A 17,710-nucleotide genomic window follows, 5' to 3' on the forward strand; every position below is an offset into this window, starting at 1 on the left:
CCTCTGCACTGGAGGCCACAAAACTCTGCTTGGGCTCCATCTACTCTGAAGTTTTAACAATCATCTCCAACATGCATAATGTAAATAGTCCCTTGGAACAGGATCAAGTTTCACAGTGTCCATATTTAAAGGCACACTTTAAAAAACACCCTGAAAGACACAATAGCAGCATCATCACTTTCCTTTAAAAAAAACAACAACCCTCTTTGAATACTTGCAAAAGTGATGAACGTTTTGTTCAAATGCTGTCTGGGACACAATAGTGCTTATGCAACCTCAGGAACCCTCCCAGGCTTGTTTTTTTTTGGGGGGTGGGGGGTGGGATTAACCTTTTTTCTATCATCTAATTCCATCCTGCTGTTTCAGAGGGAACAAACTGCTTGTCCAATTAAAAAAGCTTATATTTGGCTCTTTGTTTAGAAATACTGCAACTATCTCTACTAGATTTTTTCATCTATTCATTTGTTTAAATATATGTATTTACTTATTTAAAATATTGATCCCTTGCCTTATCCCTGAAAACTCAAGATAGCTAACAAAACAGCAGAATCTGAAGGACACAGACATCTTAAGTGTCCAACGAGGAAAAACTAATACACATTTAAAAACAAGTAAAAGCTGATAAAGTTGGCCAAGACCATTTACCCTCTACCCAATGCCTTCTGGAACAGAATAGACTTATACCTTTTTTAAGGTCAGCAAATGAAAATGGCTGCCACCTCTACCGTGTGAGGCCATTCCAGAGGAAAACAGCTACTAGAGAGAATTTCTGTGACCTAACTGTTGCCACGTGGATCATCATAGATGAGAGTTCTACCTGGAGAAGATGTTCTAAAGAGCACAACCAGCACACATGAGTATACTGGGAAATGCTTTTAGAGTGTGGTGTGAGTGTTTCAGGGAGGGAAGGTGGCTTCAAAGTACTGACCCATGTCAAACCACCTTTGCCTTTGCCTTGAAAGCCCCTTACTGGGGTTGCTATAAGTTGGCTGTGACTTGATGGGACTATCTTTACAGATACATGAGTATCCCAGATCATAAAGGAATTTAAGTATCAACATTATTCTCATGATATGGATGTTACACACCCAACATTTTTTAGTCCTGTCCTTATGGCTTCTTGACCCCTTTCTTTAGTTACAAGCTTTCTTGATGGTTGAGAACTCTGCTGGACATTTCCCATTAATAAGACTACTCTTTAGGAACAATCTCAAAAGATCCTTCTATGGACAAAATTTTGCGTAATTGATTTTATCTATTTTATTTTCATCCCACTTTCCTTCTAAAGAGATTATGGTAACATGTATCATTCTCTGTACCCTATTTTATTCTTGCAGCAACCCTTTGGGGGTAGGCTAGGCTGAGAACAAGCAACTAACCCAAGATCACTCAGTGAACTTTGTGGCTAAACAGGGATTTTTATTCACCTCTCACAGATGCTAGACTACACAGACCAACAACCAGACAACACTGACTCTTTACCAGTCTGTGGCTCTGTGAACTTGTTTCTGATCCAGTTTGCTTTGTGTTGGCACCTGTGCTAACTGTGGGTACCAGAAACAATTGTTCACAGAAGCAATTATTGGTTCGAAACAACTTTAGAGCTAGAAGGTAATTCTGAGGATAGAAATTCTAAAATACTAAAATATGAAAAGTGATATGAAGCCTTTCAGACACAGCACTCTGGTTTGGTAACCATATAGAGCTAAACTTTGTCCCACTGCAGAATTGAATTATGTGAAGTGTCACACCAAGAAAGGAAAGGAGATTCTGTCAAAGGCCGTAGCAGCTCCCAAGAAAGGAAAGGAGGCTCTGTCAAAGGCTGCAGCAGCTTTTCATCTGATTGTGAGTAGAATTCTTTTCATGTTCTCTAGCATGGATCAGCATCTTCTGAATAGTTTCATGAGCTAGTTGAATCAGCTTCATTCAGCTGATTTCTCTGACGTGACACAAATAGATATCAACTTGGGATATGGCCCTCTTTGTTTTCAGCAGCAGATCTCTGTAAGTGACTCCTTTGACATTTCCCTGATTTGCTGCAAGGCATACAGAACAAGAACAGATTTATAGGTTGTCACATGACACCCTCCTGCTGTTTTAGAAATATGTAGGACACAAGTCCTCCAAGGAGGTGTTATCATCAATTTAAAATCTTGGGAATTACTGATCTTCCCCTTGTGATATTTTCATTTGCAAATAGATCTTAACAATTAGATACTAATTTATTCATGATGTGTCTCCATTACTAGCTGTGTGAGAAACAAATAAAATGCCTCTTTTCCTGCCTTGAAGCCAGGAGAATCAGAGTCAGTAGAAAGAAGATATAACAAAGAGATGGAAACTTCTGATTATGAAGCAATTGAAGAATAAGATTTAATGGGTTAGTGGCTGAAAATGAATGGTTTTTTCCTATCTTTCTCAAAATATGGAGCTGATCTACTGTGTGTTCTGTTACAATAAGAAGCTGAATACGTTAAATGTGGAAGCACAGACAAGGGAGAAGAATAAAGCTTTCAGAAATTAAAAGAGGACAAAAAACAAGCAGTCATTTTAGGCCACAGTCTAGGTTCTCAACTTGTTTGAAGGGCTGCTTGGAAGGATAAGAATGTTGGAGACCTAGGAGGAATTCCAAGGCACCAGTGCTAAAGAGATGGCTTGTTCCATGCTGAGAATTTTTGGTCTATATCTTCCTCCATCCAGTTTCATCCCCCAAGAGGAGCTTTGGTGGGAACTGAGCAAGAGGCTGATGGAGAGGGAATGTGCTCAGTTTTGGTTAATATTCACAAGAGTTTTATCTGTTACCACATTTTCATCTTTTCCAGCTTCACCAAACTCTGCACTCTATCCTCCCATTACCAGATCATCAGTTGAGAGCAGAATGCCAGTTTTATTCCTAGGTTTAGTGCAAAACCCAGCCAGCACCATTCCCTTGCTTGTTCTAAAGCTGCAGTCTAAGGACCAAATTACAAATTATGGTTGTCTAGGCTCCCTGATGTGACTTTTAGTCAGTCACATGACAGCTGTGAGTTGCTGACTGTGAGTTCTCTAACTCAGTTCCCAAGTACATGGGGGCCCAATCTGGAACCAAAGCGTGCAGGAAGCAGGGGCCTTCTGTCTTTCCCCAAGCCATTTTCCCAACCCAATATGACCCCAGGAAGTTCTATTTGCCCCACTGGTTTGCTGCATGTGGACTGATGGGCTACATGTGTAGATGCTAGTGGGGCAAACAGAACCCCTCATTAGTCTTTTGGGCAGAAAGCTGTGGGGAGCCCCTTCTCCCTGCTTGCTGTGGTTCTGAATTGGTCTCCCACAACTGAAGGTTAGGTTGATCAACCCAAGGAAAACTGGCAAGGGATGTAAAGAGCCATCCTGCTAAGGTGGTCTTTAGGATCACTTAGGCCATTTCTGCACGGGCGGAATATGGCGGCCTGGGGACGGCAAAAACGTTGTCCCCAGGCCGCCATTCGCACAGGGGGCGCCCTTGCGCCGCCCGCCCGGCGCCGAGCCGGCGTTTTCAGAGTGCTTCCCAGCGCTTCCCCCCCCCCACACTCCCTGCCTTCACTCACCTGCTCTCCGGCCCTCCGGCGTGTCACCGGGGCCTGGGGACACGCCCCCCTGCTCTGCGACACAGAAGCAGGCGCGCAGGGCAGGGGAGGCGTGTCCCCAGGCCCCGGTGATGCGCCGGAGGACCGGAGAGCAGGTGAGTCGACTGGGTGACGGCGCCCAGCGGTGCCGTCTTCCCGGTTCTTTCTGGGACCGTCCATGCGGACGGTCCCAGTGTCGTCGGGTCGGCGTCAGAAACGCCGACCCAAGCCCTTCCGCCTCCGTGTGGAAAGGGCCTTAGTCTCTGGTATTGATTGCACACCAGCCAAAGAAACATTGGTTCTAGGTTGGAGGTATACCATGATTGTAAATTTAGAAGCAGAGGCCAAAGTCTCGAAAGGCTGAGAAATATTGGGCAATAGCTATTTGATAAAACATGTAAACACTGAATAAACAATTAGGAGCTTTCTGACCCTAAAAGCTCCTGTGCATAATCTGCTGAGTTTGTGAAAGCCTTGAATCATTAAGAAAAGGCTGGGCAGATACCTTTTGTAGATGTTTTTAGGAGGTTCTGCTTTAGGCTTGGGAGGTGGACTGGAATGATGCATTTAGTGATTACATGATTCTGCAACTCTAAGCAGGCTTGACATAAGAACTGTGAGAATGTACTCTGATGTACTCTAATGATGAAGCAAATCAACTAGGCTACACTTGGTTGGAATAACAAACTGGTAGTGCAATATTTATTGTCTATATAAGCATGTACACAATAACAGCCACAGAAATTTTGCAAGAAGGCAATACATATCCAATATTGGTGCTCAAATACAACAGTTCATCAGTGCAAACAGACGAGCCCCCTGGTATCTGCTTGTTTCATGGAATTTATTATTGTCCACTTCCTTATTATGGTATCATCAGTCTTGCTTGCTTCTTTATAAGGTCACCTTCCCATTAATTGAAGAACATAAGAAAGACCCTACTGGATCAGACCAGAGTCCATCTAGTCTAGCACTTTGCTACTTGCAGTGGCTCACCAGATGCCTTTGGGAGCTCACATACAGGATGAAAGCAATGGCCTTCTTCTTCTTCTGCTGCTGCTCCCAGCACCTGGTCTATTAAGGCATTTGTAACCTCAGATCAAAGAGGATCAAGATTGGCAGCCACAGATCGACTTTTCCTCCATAAATCTGTCCAAGCCCCCTTTAAAGCTATCCAGGTTAGTGGATATCTATATATGAATATCTATGCATGAATTATGGATATCTATATATTAATTATGAATATCTATATATGAATTATGTTATTTTATGCTTAAAATAAACATAATTTGTACAATTTGCCGTTTACAACATAATTCATAAATGCATACAAAAATACTATTTATAAATATTCAAGTGCAAGTTGTGCTATACGTATTACTTACAGCATCCAAATTCTGTATAATCTCTTACAACATATTTGCGGCTAATTATTGTATACTGACTGTGTATGTCGACATGAAATATGCTGTCATTTTTCACTACTAGTTTTCTATTCTCACAGAGTATAGCCAAGGAATATAAATTTTCTTGATGTTTGTTTGCTTTGATTTATCTATACCCAGCCAGATCTTTTCTAAGTCTAATGATAGCCAAACACATACTGTATTCACTATTGAATTATACTGTTATTCCTGAAATAAACTAAATGGTCCTTTCTCTATGTTCAAAGCTCTATGTTCATCCACCGCAGGCTATTGTTATAGTACCAAGCTGATGCCAAATTAAGGACATAATAGGGAGAATGTACTTAGGACAGAAGAATGGTTACAACACATTGGCCTTTGGCAGGGGTAGGGCATCTGTCAGAGGCTCCTTTTGCCTTAATAAACTGTGACATTTTAAGGACACCATCATGGACAAAAACCTGATTAAAGTGGAGGAGCCATAGTAGTCTCCATACACAGATTCAGACCTGGCTGAGATTAGACGAATAACACAAACATACACACACACACTACGCAATCAGGCTGCCTGCTTCGTGTAATAAATTCACAGTATACGTGAAAATACGAAGCACGGTGACTTTCAAAAATTGGAGTGAGATTAAAGGAGGCTTGTTTGGTTAAGTGAATTGTTGATTCTTCACATACCATCACATAAAATCGATCTTTACAGTGGATATTTGCAGAAAGGATGAATAGGTTTTTGCTGAAGGAGAAACTAATAAAATGAGGGTTATGCCTGCTTTTCCGAAGGAATTCTTCTTTCACCTCATCTTGCCTCATGAAGAAAGCAGGCTTCCATGCAATAAATAAGCATGGACAAAGAAATCTGCAGAGTTCACTTAGGGATAGAATTGTCTCCTACCTGACAAGCATGGAATACATGATAATGGAAAACAACCCAGCAAGCCTCATACCATGGCTAGGCAGCAAGGTCTGGTGAAAGTACAATAATCTGTGGTTGGGAGATTCCCACATGGCCCTCATTGTCTGGCTTTAGCTCCCTACCCCCACGCGGCTGATTACATTCCAAATAGATCACAGAAATTCTAACCTGTCTTCCGATCTCTTCCTTCCTTTGCTAGTTAATGTACGCACAACTCTTGGAAACTGCAAGGGGATAGATACATTCTAAGGTCTGGGTACACTAACAGTCTGAGTACACTGCTTTTTTACCTTAAGGACAAGTGTTTTAGTCTTCCACTCTACTGCTTTGTCAATTAGATGGTTTGGGTAGGAAGAGATTATTGTAGATGAGAACAGGGAAAACTATTTCATCTTAGGAAGGGCTAACATTTATTATAATGAACTGGTGTGATGGAGACAGCTAGGCTGGGAAGATCTCATTGGTCCAGGGTCAATTTGTTTTCATTCTGGAATAAAAATAATGAATCCCTCTGATGTTGAGTAGCATAAGCTCTGTGACTACTACATTCCAGGGCCCAGGTTGTCCCACTCTTCTGAAGCATCTGAGAAGGGGGAAATTGAAAAGGGGTTGTTCTGTGTGTGTGTGTGTGAGAGAGAGAGAGAGCGAGAGAAAGAGAGAGAGAGAGAGAGAGAGAGAGTGTGCTGGGGAAATTCCTTTGTGCATACATCCATTTTTTTCCAGCACCGTGGTGGTTGGGGGAGACACATATGTTCCACACTGGGTGACATAACAGGATCTTTCCTTGACTGAAGCATTCCGCACATGGAATATGTTGACAGTATGATCAATGAACAATCTCATAAATTGTGGGTAGCATCAGAGTACTAGGGATGTGGTGGGCATGTATGGTAGATCTTATTTATTGCCTGATTGCTTTCACAGCTCTGATTGTGATATTGCCTTTGATTGTGGTTGAGCACAGAATTGTGATCTCGTTTTGCCAGAACTGGCTTTCAAATAATGTTGCAGGATTGTAGGATCAATCTGCTGGTGCTTATTGAATTCTGATGCTTTGATCTGTTTTGTTAACTGATTAAAATATAATTTTTCACTATCCTTGTTACAGCTAGATAACATTACTGCAATGTGCTCGATGTGGAGCTGCCCTTGAGATGTATTCAGAAACTTCAGTTGGTACAGAATGCTCCTGCCAGGATGTGGACTGGAGTGAGCTGGAGGGAACATATCATTTGAGTCTTGGCACGATCCACTCTGACTCTGACTTTGTTTCTGGACCCAATTCAAAGTGCTGATCTGGACTTTCAAAGCCCTAGATGGTTTGGGACCAATGATCCTGCTTCAGGCTTACTTGCCTTCTGAGATGAGGTGGGTTACTAGCCAGGAGAGGACCTTCTCAGTCATGGCACCAAAGCTGTGGAACTCTCTCCACAGGCAAATTCATCTGTCCTCTTCTGTTGTGATCTTCTGCCAGCAGGTGAAGACTTGCCTCAATGGTCCAATTATGTATTTTAACCCTTTTAGTCAATGATGTGTTTTAACTCTTTTAAAATTGTTTTAATTATGTGTTTTGAAAGGGATGATTTTAGTGAATTTAAAATGTGACTTTATCATGTATGATTTAATTTGTTAGCCCCCTTGGTGGTCCTTGTAAGGACACAAAGGCAGAATACAAATTTTGTAAATAAATTAAAAATAAATAGATTATATGCGATATTTTGAGGAAGTTTCATATTTATTCAATATTCTAGCTACACAGCACAGACAATCCAGTTATCATGGAATAGCCTGAAACAAAATATCCATGCTTTGCAGCATTAACAGTGTGAATACTTTTATGAGGCAGCAGCACTGATTAAAATCTAAATCCAAATTCCATATTTCAAACCAGCAAATAATGAAGAAATCCCTCTGAAATAGTTGTCTAATCATTTTGTCCTCAATGTCATAAAAAAATTGGAACAGAATTATTAACTGCAGCAGTTGATGTATTGTTTGTAAAGGTTCAGTAAGCATGCTGACCTTGGGCTTGCTTTGGGTTTATTGCTCTTTAGTATATGGGCATTGTCTTGATATTGATAGATGTCTTCATCCCTAAGAACTGTTCTGCAAAACATCAAAGCAATCAGATTTTTGGCATGATTATGAATATGTGCATCTTTGTAAAGGTGAATCTTTTTAAATCTGTTTTGAGCAGTTAGGTTTGTGCTTGTGCTGTTGTGAGGCTATTTTGATTATGTAAGGCTGGATCCCTTCCCTTGGATCCATTCCAGCAATGGTACTGCTGTCCCATAGCACAAGGAGCATCCATTCCCTTGATACAAGACACTCTTCAACCAGTGGAAAAGCTTCTTGCATCAGGTGATGGCTCTTGTTTGGGGAAAAGTACCATTTTTAGTACAGCAGATTCATGGGATCCAACCCATAGTGTCTTCTAGATAACTTGCAATAGTATAGTGGTAAGCATGGTGGACTAGGGCTGGGAAGACCTGGGTTCAAATCCACATGCAGACATGCTTACTGGGTCACCTTGGGCCAACAAACAAACAAATCATTCACTCAGCTATATCAGAGAGCCATGTATATTGAGTTACCTGAAGGAAGTGTAGGATAAAAAGTAGATGTATTTCTACAAGATTTTCCTTGAATAACTCAACACTTAAATTATCATCATGTGTACAATGGATTTACCTGTTTTGACCAGTATTTTGTTCACAATAAAGTCTGACCTAGGGCTTTGATCACCCTTATTTTAAAATGATATGCTAGATTTCAAGCCTCATGGAACATAATGAATATCATGTATTTCCATACTGAGCAAATGCTTGGAACACAAATGTCTCTTGGAGCCTGCCACAGTTAGGGAAGTATGAAGAACTTGGGTTCTCAAGACTGATGGATAACTAAGCCACTCTTTGAGTCGGTCGTATGACCAGTGGTGGGGTTCAAATAATTTAACAACCAGTTGTGACTATTATTTCAGTTGTGAAACCTGGGTTTACACTTTTATTATCTGAAAAGGGCCTGTATACAGAATGGAGTTCCAAATTAATTCCAAAATCATTACAAAACTTTGATCTGGCAACAGTAAGGTGGATTCCACATGGGCCAAAAACAGCAGTGCGAAAACAGTGTAAACATTTTTATACCATTTTAAACCATTTTCATACCGTTTTCACACTGCTGTTTTTGGCCCATGCAGAATCCACCTAAGAGTGTCTATTAAGAACATTTTAGAGAGATCAGGCACATTTATTTTGGGTATCTAATCCCACAACTGGCATATAGTTCAGATGGCATTCTCACCAGTTCCATCCATGTACATGTCACATTATATGTACATGGGAACAACAGTGCAGACTGAGTGGCTTTATACACATATCCCTAGCTGCAATGTTAGCATGGAGTTCTCCTGCGCCACATCATACTTTCTTTTCCAGGGCATTTTTATACACGATTGATTTAGCAACAAACAAGTGAACCATGTGTAGGAGATGCTGTCAAACAGATGCACTTCTCATCCCGCTCCATCACATGCAGCCCCTCAAAAAGCAGTGTCGTCTATTATCTAGCAAGGTAAAAGTGGCTTGAAAAATAATACATTCAAGGGCAACACCAAGAAATGTAAGTCCTGTGAGGTATATGCCAATATTATATATAGTGCAATCCTGAACAGAGTTACATCTCCTAAGCCCACTGACTTCAAAGGTGTTAGAAGGATATTCCACTTAGGATAGCACTGGGCCTTTCCCCACTCTCTTCGATCCCCCCTATGCCGCGTGCTGCTCTCAGCGTGCAGCATCCCAGGCGCACACCCGGGTGTCCCCACGACCCCGCGCTCTGCGCGGGGTCATCAAAAGGTGCCATTAAGAAGAGCGCCTGGGATGCCTCGCGCTGAGGGGGCATGACAGCGGCAGCGTTGGGGCGGCTGCGCTGTTGCCGCCCCTGTCGTGGGGAGTGCCGGGGGACCCCGCGCTACTCTCCTCAAGTAGTGCGGGGCTTAAGGTAAGTGGGGAAAGGCCCACTGTTAGAATCTCTGCTGATTGTTGATTTTCTAGAAATGCTCATCAGTGAGTGAATTGATGGTTTAAAATAAGGAAAATATATTTGTCATGAAATATGGCAGAGAGCTGGGGAGATGCTCTGGGGCCATGACTGCTTGAGTACCCTGCATGCAGGTGTGAAAATAAATTAGATTTGGTACAGGTACTATCTCTCTTGGAATGCTCAAAGCATAAAATGAGAAGGAGCACTTCAGCCACTTTTTTACTTCTACTTCTCATTGGCCTATACTTGCTTACTTTCATTCCTGCTTCCATGCCTTACGTTGTTCATAAGGGAAGCGAAGACGATGTTCAGGTGTCCTGTTTTTGAGAGTCTGGATTTGTCTCCAATAGTTCCACCATTTGCTTATCTATATGGGTCCATTTTTTTGCAGACCCTACAACTGAGGATTCTGAAAGAGTTTTTCGGAAGCTAAATAGTACTAACAAGTATGAAAACAACAGTATTACTGTTGCCAGTATTCTGAATCAGTAATTCGTCTGCTCTTCTGACTTTGCTGTTTACCCTAATGGTTTATTGTTTGTGCAAAATGTTTCCATCAAAGTTCTCACTTTTGTGCTTGTAGTTCAATAAGATCTGAGGCGAGAGTGAGGTAGCTCCATAAACGTAGCTGCCATGGAGACATCCGGGAACAAGCGCCCCTGGCAGCCCCTGTGGAGCCACGTGGGGGGCACTTTTGGGAAGGAGGAGGGGTGTCACTGGGCCTGGGCACAATGTGTATGTGCCGCCCGGGCCAAGCCACGCCTAGGATGGCCTGATGTGCCATAGGCGTACTCTCTATCTCTCTGGAGAGCACAACCATGGCCCACCAGGCCAGCCAACATTGCACCACGCCCTTCCTCCTTCCACCCTTGCACCACCAGGGACTTGGCCAAGGTCCGGGGGCTGGCTGTGCAGGGGTGTCATCCCGCCCCCAAAAGTCCGCAGCCAATCCCAGGAACTGGCCAGGGGCTTTCCCCCAGTCCAGGGGCTGGCTGGGCTGCGGCCCCACCACCAAAAGCTCCCCAGTCGGTCCCAGGGACTGGCTAGGGGCTTTCCCCCGATCTAGGGGCTGGCTGGGCTGTGGCCCTGCCCCCAAAAGGTTCCCAGCCAGTACCAGGGACTCGGCCAGGGGCTTTCCCCCAGTCCAGGGGCCAGCTGGGCTGCGGCCCAGCCCCCAAAAGCTCCCTGGCTGGTCCCTGGATGATGGAGGAGGGAAGGCAATGTGTTGCCCCAGAGGTAAGTGGGACACGCGGGGGGTGGGGGCAGTGGTGGGATTCAAATAATTTAACAACCGGTTCCGGTGGTGGGAGTCAAACAATTTAACAACTGGTTGTTTACAAGCACCATTTTAACAACTGGTTCTGCCAAAGTGGTGCGAACCTGCTGAATCCCACCACTGGGTGGGGGGTGGAAAACTAAGTTCTCGCCCTGGGCTCTATTTTCCCTTGCTACACCTCTGGTAGGCCCACAGCATGAATCTTCCTATTAGATGCATAGGAAGGGCTTATGATTCTGATTAATGATTAGTTGTTCTGACCTGGATGGCCCAGACTAGTCTGATCTCATCAGATCTCAGAAGCTAAACAGCATAACTTTGGTTAATATTTGGATGGGAGACCTCCAAGGAACATCGGGGTCAGTATACAGACGAAGGCAACAACAGACGAAGGCAACAACAGACCATCTCTGTTAATCTCATGCCTTAAAAATCTTAATGAATTGCCATAAGTCAGCACTCACCTCTGTCTGGTCTATCACTTCTCCATACCACACCTGTTCTTCCCACATCAATTTACAATAGCACACACACATTAAAGTTATGATGACTTCCAATTATGCCAATTTAGGGAACTTAGCAGCAATCTTATCATCATCCAGGCAGCAGGGCTGGAGCGAGGGGAAACTGTGCTTGGGGCAAGCATGCGACCTGCGCCCCTGCTACATCCCTGCTATACCCCCGCCCGCCCTGGAACGCCACACCACGCCCCCGCACCAGCGCGTGCCCAGTGCATCACACCCCCGATTCCCTTGGTGCTACGCCACTGCCAGACACTGCAGCCTGCACTGCGCTGTCAGTTTCCTGGGTGTCATTCTGCTACCTTTAGATCAATGCCTCAAAGATCTCCCCCACTGTGGTTGTAATACGCAAAGCAGAAAAAAAGTGAAATTCATTCCATCCCAGTGTAAAGTTTTGGAGACTTTGAAAGCTTGCACATTGTATTGTGTTCTTTTGGTTAATCTTATAAAGAAGAAGAAGAAGAAGAGGAGGAAGAAGAGGAAGAAGAGGAAGAAGAGGAAGAGGAAGATGGAACAAAAAAGATACGTACTTGCCATCCGATTTGTCTCGCAGATGTTTACTCAAAAGCTTCACCGCATCAAGCCCAACGTATGTATGTGGCATTAGACGCACAAAGCGATACGTCATTAGCCACTCCAGAGTTTTTTGAGATGTTTAACATACACTCAGAAGAGATAGAATATGTCATAACCGCATGTAGTGGAAATCAAATCATGACAGGAAGAACAGCACCAGGATTTGTTCTGCAATCAACTGATGGGACAGAGCAATTTAAACTACCTACTCTCCTTGAATGTCAACATATTCCTAAAGACGAAAGACAAATCCCAACAAGAAGGAATGGTTTTAGCTATGTTTTGTATAGTATTCAATGGGAGGGAACCTAATTTAGTTCTGTCCCTTTAAGAGGCCTAGGGCTGGTGTTCTACGGCAGTTATTACCCAGCAACCCGTCTGATTTTGGCAGTTAGGTGCCAACGGAAGCTGGGTGACAGCAACAAGTTAGACAGTCGAAGATGTTATAGGCTCACAGTATTTAAGTTAAACAGTCAAAGATGTTATAGACTCTCAGTATTTAAGCTAAAAAGTCATAGATGTTATAGGCTCACAGTATTTACGTCAATAAATTCCAGACTCCAGAAAGTTTCTGCAACAAAGTAACCTTTATTTAGTTAGACCCGGGAGGAGTCAGGGTCTGTCAACGTTGTTACAATTAAAGCTTTACAATTAAAGTCTTACATTCTGCTTTGGCCGGGTGCAGGGCACCTAAATAACCATCTGGGAAGAAGAAGAAGAAGAAGAAGAAGAAGAAGAAGAAGAAGAAGAAGAAGAAGAAGAAGAAGAAGAAGAAGAAGAAGAAGCAGCAGCAGCAGCAGCAGCAGCAGCAGCAGCAGCAGCAGCAGCAGCAGCGTCGTCATCGTCGTTTGGATTTATAACCTGCCTTTCTTTTCTATAAGGGCTGTAATAGGGACTTCTGCGCTTGGATTTTACTATGCATCAGCATGGTTCCCTATATCCATTATTGTGCTGCCTGTCTTTAAAAACCCAGGGCAATATTTTTTGGTGGTTGCTCACAAAGTTTTTCGAATCCCACTTCTGTAAAATAAGACCGGGTGATACAGATCTCTATTAGGAGAGTCATTGTACTGATAAATTGAAGCTCGTACAGAGTTTTTGCCTGCTTTTCATTTGCCTTGCCTTTCATTGAGAACAGTGCAATTATAATTCTCAGCCATGGTCTATTTTTAAATGTCATCCGAATGTCTTTGATAATGACATGAAGAATGCTGAGGACCTACTGGATCATTGGCTGTTAAGCATGTAATGATTACAGCAGGTTGGTGTATGTAGAATAGGGGTGTGTGTGTGTGTGTGTGCGCGCGTGTGTATGTGTGTTTCTGTTCTTGCAAAACAGGAGTAGTTACAGAAGCTTGATCTGAAATACTGCATTGGTTACTTCAGGTGGCATGAGTACCTGTTAATGAATCTCCAGAGTTGTCATCACTTGCAATATCCTTTCCTACTGAGTAGGGCTAGATCAGGGGTCTGCAACCTGCGGCTCTCCAGATGTTCATGAACTACAATTACCATCAGCCCCTGCCAGCATGGCCAATTGGCTGTGCTGACAGGGGCTGATGGGAATTGCAGTTCATGAACATCTGGAGAGCCGCAGGTTGCAGACCCCTGGGCTAGATGCAAACAATGGTTCTTTGGGTGGACAGGAAAATTATCTGGCTTGATCAGAATGTGTTGTTTAAAACAAATGTTTATTTTGTGGCTGTTTTGTTTTCTTCAGAATGTGTGGCTGTTACACACATTGCAGAAAAAAAAGTGAAATTCATTCAATTATTTATCTATTATAAATTCATCACCCATAAACATCACAGGTTCTACCATGAATGAACTAAACAGCCTTCTTACTGAAAACACAGGGACCTTTCTTATGCTGAATCCAACTATTAGTCTATCAAAGGCCTCTACGTTCAGCGGAGGCCAATTTGCTGGTAGTCCCTGGCCTCTCAATGATGCGGCTGGCCTCCACGCGGGCCAGGACTTTTACAGCCCTGGCCCCTGCCTGGTGGAACACTCTTCCTCCAGCTGTCCGGGCCCTGCGGGATCTTGGTGAGTTCCGCGGGGGGCCTGCAAGGCTGAAGTTGTTCCACCCGAGCGCTTTGGAGTGTCCAGCCGCTGATATAAGTGCCCCCGCCTCCTCCTACATTTTGGGCCCATTACCATCTATGGGCCCGCAGCACCTTCTCCACCTTCTGGGAGAGTTTAACAGCAAGAAGGGATTGTTCGCTTGGGCATTGCTGTTATTGAGTGGATTTCTTAATTGCTGCATTTTAACTTAAATTATTTACAGTCTATTATGTAACTGTTATTTTATGTTGTTCACCGCCCAGAGCCCTTCGGGGGTTGGGCGGTCTATAAGACTGAGAAATAAATAAATAAATAAATAAATAAAAGTCAGTACTGACTATTCTGATTGGCAGCCGCTCTCTGGATCTCAGACGGAGGTCTTCCGCATCACCTACTATCTGAATTCTTAGTTGGAAAAAAGATGCTGGAAATTGAACCTGGGACTTTCTGATTGCAAAGCAGAAACTCAACCAGTGTGTCATTGCCCTACCCTTGTGCACTGATGTCGTGCTCACATGTCAGAAGATAATAATAAAATCATTTTGAAAGTTAATTTTTGTCTGGACTGTGTTTTCACATAATCTATTCCAGTCTTAATTAAGTGTGGTGTTCCTATATTTGCATAGACCTTTGAACCACTGGAAAGCTGCAGATTTGTGATTAAATTGGTTTGCAAATGTGATCTTAGATCTTATGATAAAACAATGAAATGTAATAGGAGCTCTGTAGGCCTACTTGATGTCCTTTGTTGCTACTGTAATAGTTCTACAACACAATCTCTATTATGATGAAATACGAATTAACATTGTTTGGCCAGCATAATCCCATGCTGTAATCATACTTTTAGAATATTAAAATGGATCTCTTTATACTATGAGCTGAAACTTTCTGCGCATCAAAAGAAATAAATGGAATTTGGCTGTGGTTGTTTCCATCAATATCTGAGGAGTCATCCAGCTAAATAAACCTGTGTAATTTGAGCAGGGGAAAAACTGGTCTTGTTCATCATCAAATCTCATTGTTCAGTATTATTGTTATATCCTTAGACTATAACTGCTAAGAAAAAAAAGCTCATTTGTATTGTCTAATTTTTAAAAGTAGAATCTTTAATAATTTATTTGGCTTATCTGTTATGCCTCCAACATGGAGTGAGAGTTATATTTTGTCAGTTCTGTTTTGCTGCAGAAGATAATACTGTGGTTATTGTACTAGGTAACATTGTAAGCCTGAATCTATTCATGTATACTCAGAAATTTTTTTTAAAAAAAACTTACTTGAACATCCAAATAAGCATGTAGAAAATTGTAGCCTATTTTCTATTAGTTTATTTATTTTTATTTTTATTTATTTTGGGTTTTTTATACCGCCCTACCCCCGAAGGGCTCTGGTTTAGCCCTATGAATGCATTTGTAATCTGAAATGAGGTATAAAGGAAATTACACACTTATTTTCAGTGTAAGAAAATACCAATGCTGTCCTAAGTAATTGTGTGTGTGTGTGTGTGTGTGTGTGTGTGTGTGTGTGTGTGTGTGTGTGTGTGTATGAGCTGTCAAGTCACTTTGGACTTATATTGGAGTAACCCTTCATAAAATTGCACTAAGTATTACCAACTCAGCTAAATCTTTACACTGGCTGTGAAATAAGCGTGCATTTGCAAATCTGTCTTTCCATTCAATGGGCAGCAGGACAAATGGCATTATTACCTTCATATCTCCCTGCCTTGACTAGCAAAGTGCCCTACTATTGGTGAAATGAACAAGTTGGCACTTCTGCTACTGGATATACCTTGGGCTGAAGGTGTATCTGCACAGGTGTGTTTTCCACCCCTGAAGTCTTAGTGTACAACCAGAAATGTGGGAAACAATATCTGGCCGTGGTGGTTGGGCAGTATGCAGTAACTTTTAACAACAGTAACTGAAATGCATTACAGTATACAAAATTAAGGGAAAAAATTAACTATGCGATATTGAGGATGAACAAAATTGAAACTACGTGCATACAAGACATGCTTCTTATGTTTTAAGAGTTACTGCCATAATTGAAATGGCTACCTGGATATGTTTACCTCCATATAAAATGCCAGGAATATGTATCAGCAAGGCATGGCAACTGCAGGCAATAGCAAATCACCTCTGAACATCTTTTGCCTTGAAAATTGTATGAGGTCGCTATAAGTCAGCTGGTACTTGATGGTAAAAAAAAAAGCTTATACACACGAATGGATTATTTTTAGCTACATCATAACTTACAGTGTGTATTATGTTTACAGGTCAATACTATATGTGCAAGTGATGAAATAATGTTAACTTTACAGCATTCACACTTTGAACCTATAATGTTATGAAGCAGTTCTGAGTACAGCTCATAATCAGCAGATTTCCAAAATTATAGCTTAGTTCTATATTAGCATATTTACATACAGTGTGCCAAACCATTAAATGTCAACATCTGCATCTCAATAAATGGTGAATTCTGTATTTATATAGACTACATGAATTTAAAAGCCCGCCCTTTTAAAAAAAATTGTAATGTTCGTATAACAAGTATTTCCCATCACTGCTGTTACCACTGTTTTCCTAATACCTGCTTTCAGGATCTATCCATCCATCAACCCACACACTCACTATCATCTATGCTTGTATTCATCCATCCCCCCACCCCATCTGTCTGATTCAAGGCAAAGATGCCAAGATGGAGCATCTTCCCATGAGCCATTTTACAAAATCTGCCACCTCTGCCCCATGCATATGCACATGGTGATCATAGATGTCATGCAAGAATTCTCTTCCTTATTCCTGAAGTAAGTCTCTTCTCGTTGAGCAACTCTCTCTTAAATGCACAACTGGTTTATTAATGGTTTGATGTGATATCTCAGATTCAAATTCCAATCTCAGTGGCAAGTCTCAGTCCAAGATGTACAGTCATCGATAACATGTGCTGCCAATCGTGCCTGATTAGACATATTTGAACATATATAGGGATGGGATAAAGGCTTCTAGTCGTGACTCTGCACCAACCACCCAAGGTGCTGCCAAAGGGTGTGTGTGTGTGTGAGTGTGTGAGAGAGAGAGAGAGAGAGAAAGCGCAACAAAATTAGACCAAGATGAGGCCCAGAAACAGTCGTGTCGTCACAAAGCATGTTGGAATGCAAAATCCACAGCTGCCCAGAACTCAAGATGTCAGGTGAGCCCAGGCGTCAAATTGCAGAAGAGTCCTGCACTTGCCCCAGGAGTCTCACCTGTGAAGCGATACGATCCCTAAACGACGTTTCCGTGATCTCGAGTCGTCCCTTGCCGCGGACGGCTCGGGCT

Source organism: Sphaerodactylus townsendi, linkage group LG05, assembly GCF_021028975.2.
Source record: "Sphaerodactylus townsendi isolate TG3544 linkage group LG05, MPM_Stown_v2.3, whole genome shotgun sequence".
NCBI classification, from domain to species: Eukaryota; Metazoa; Chordata; class Lepidosauria; order Squamata; family Sphaerodactylidae; genus Sphaerodactylus; species Sphaerodactylus townsendi.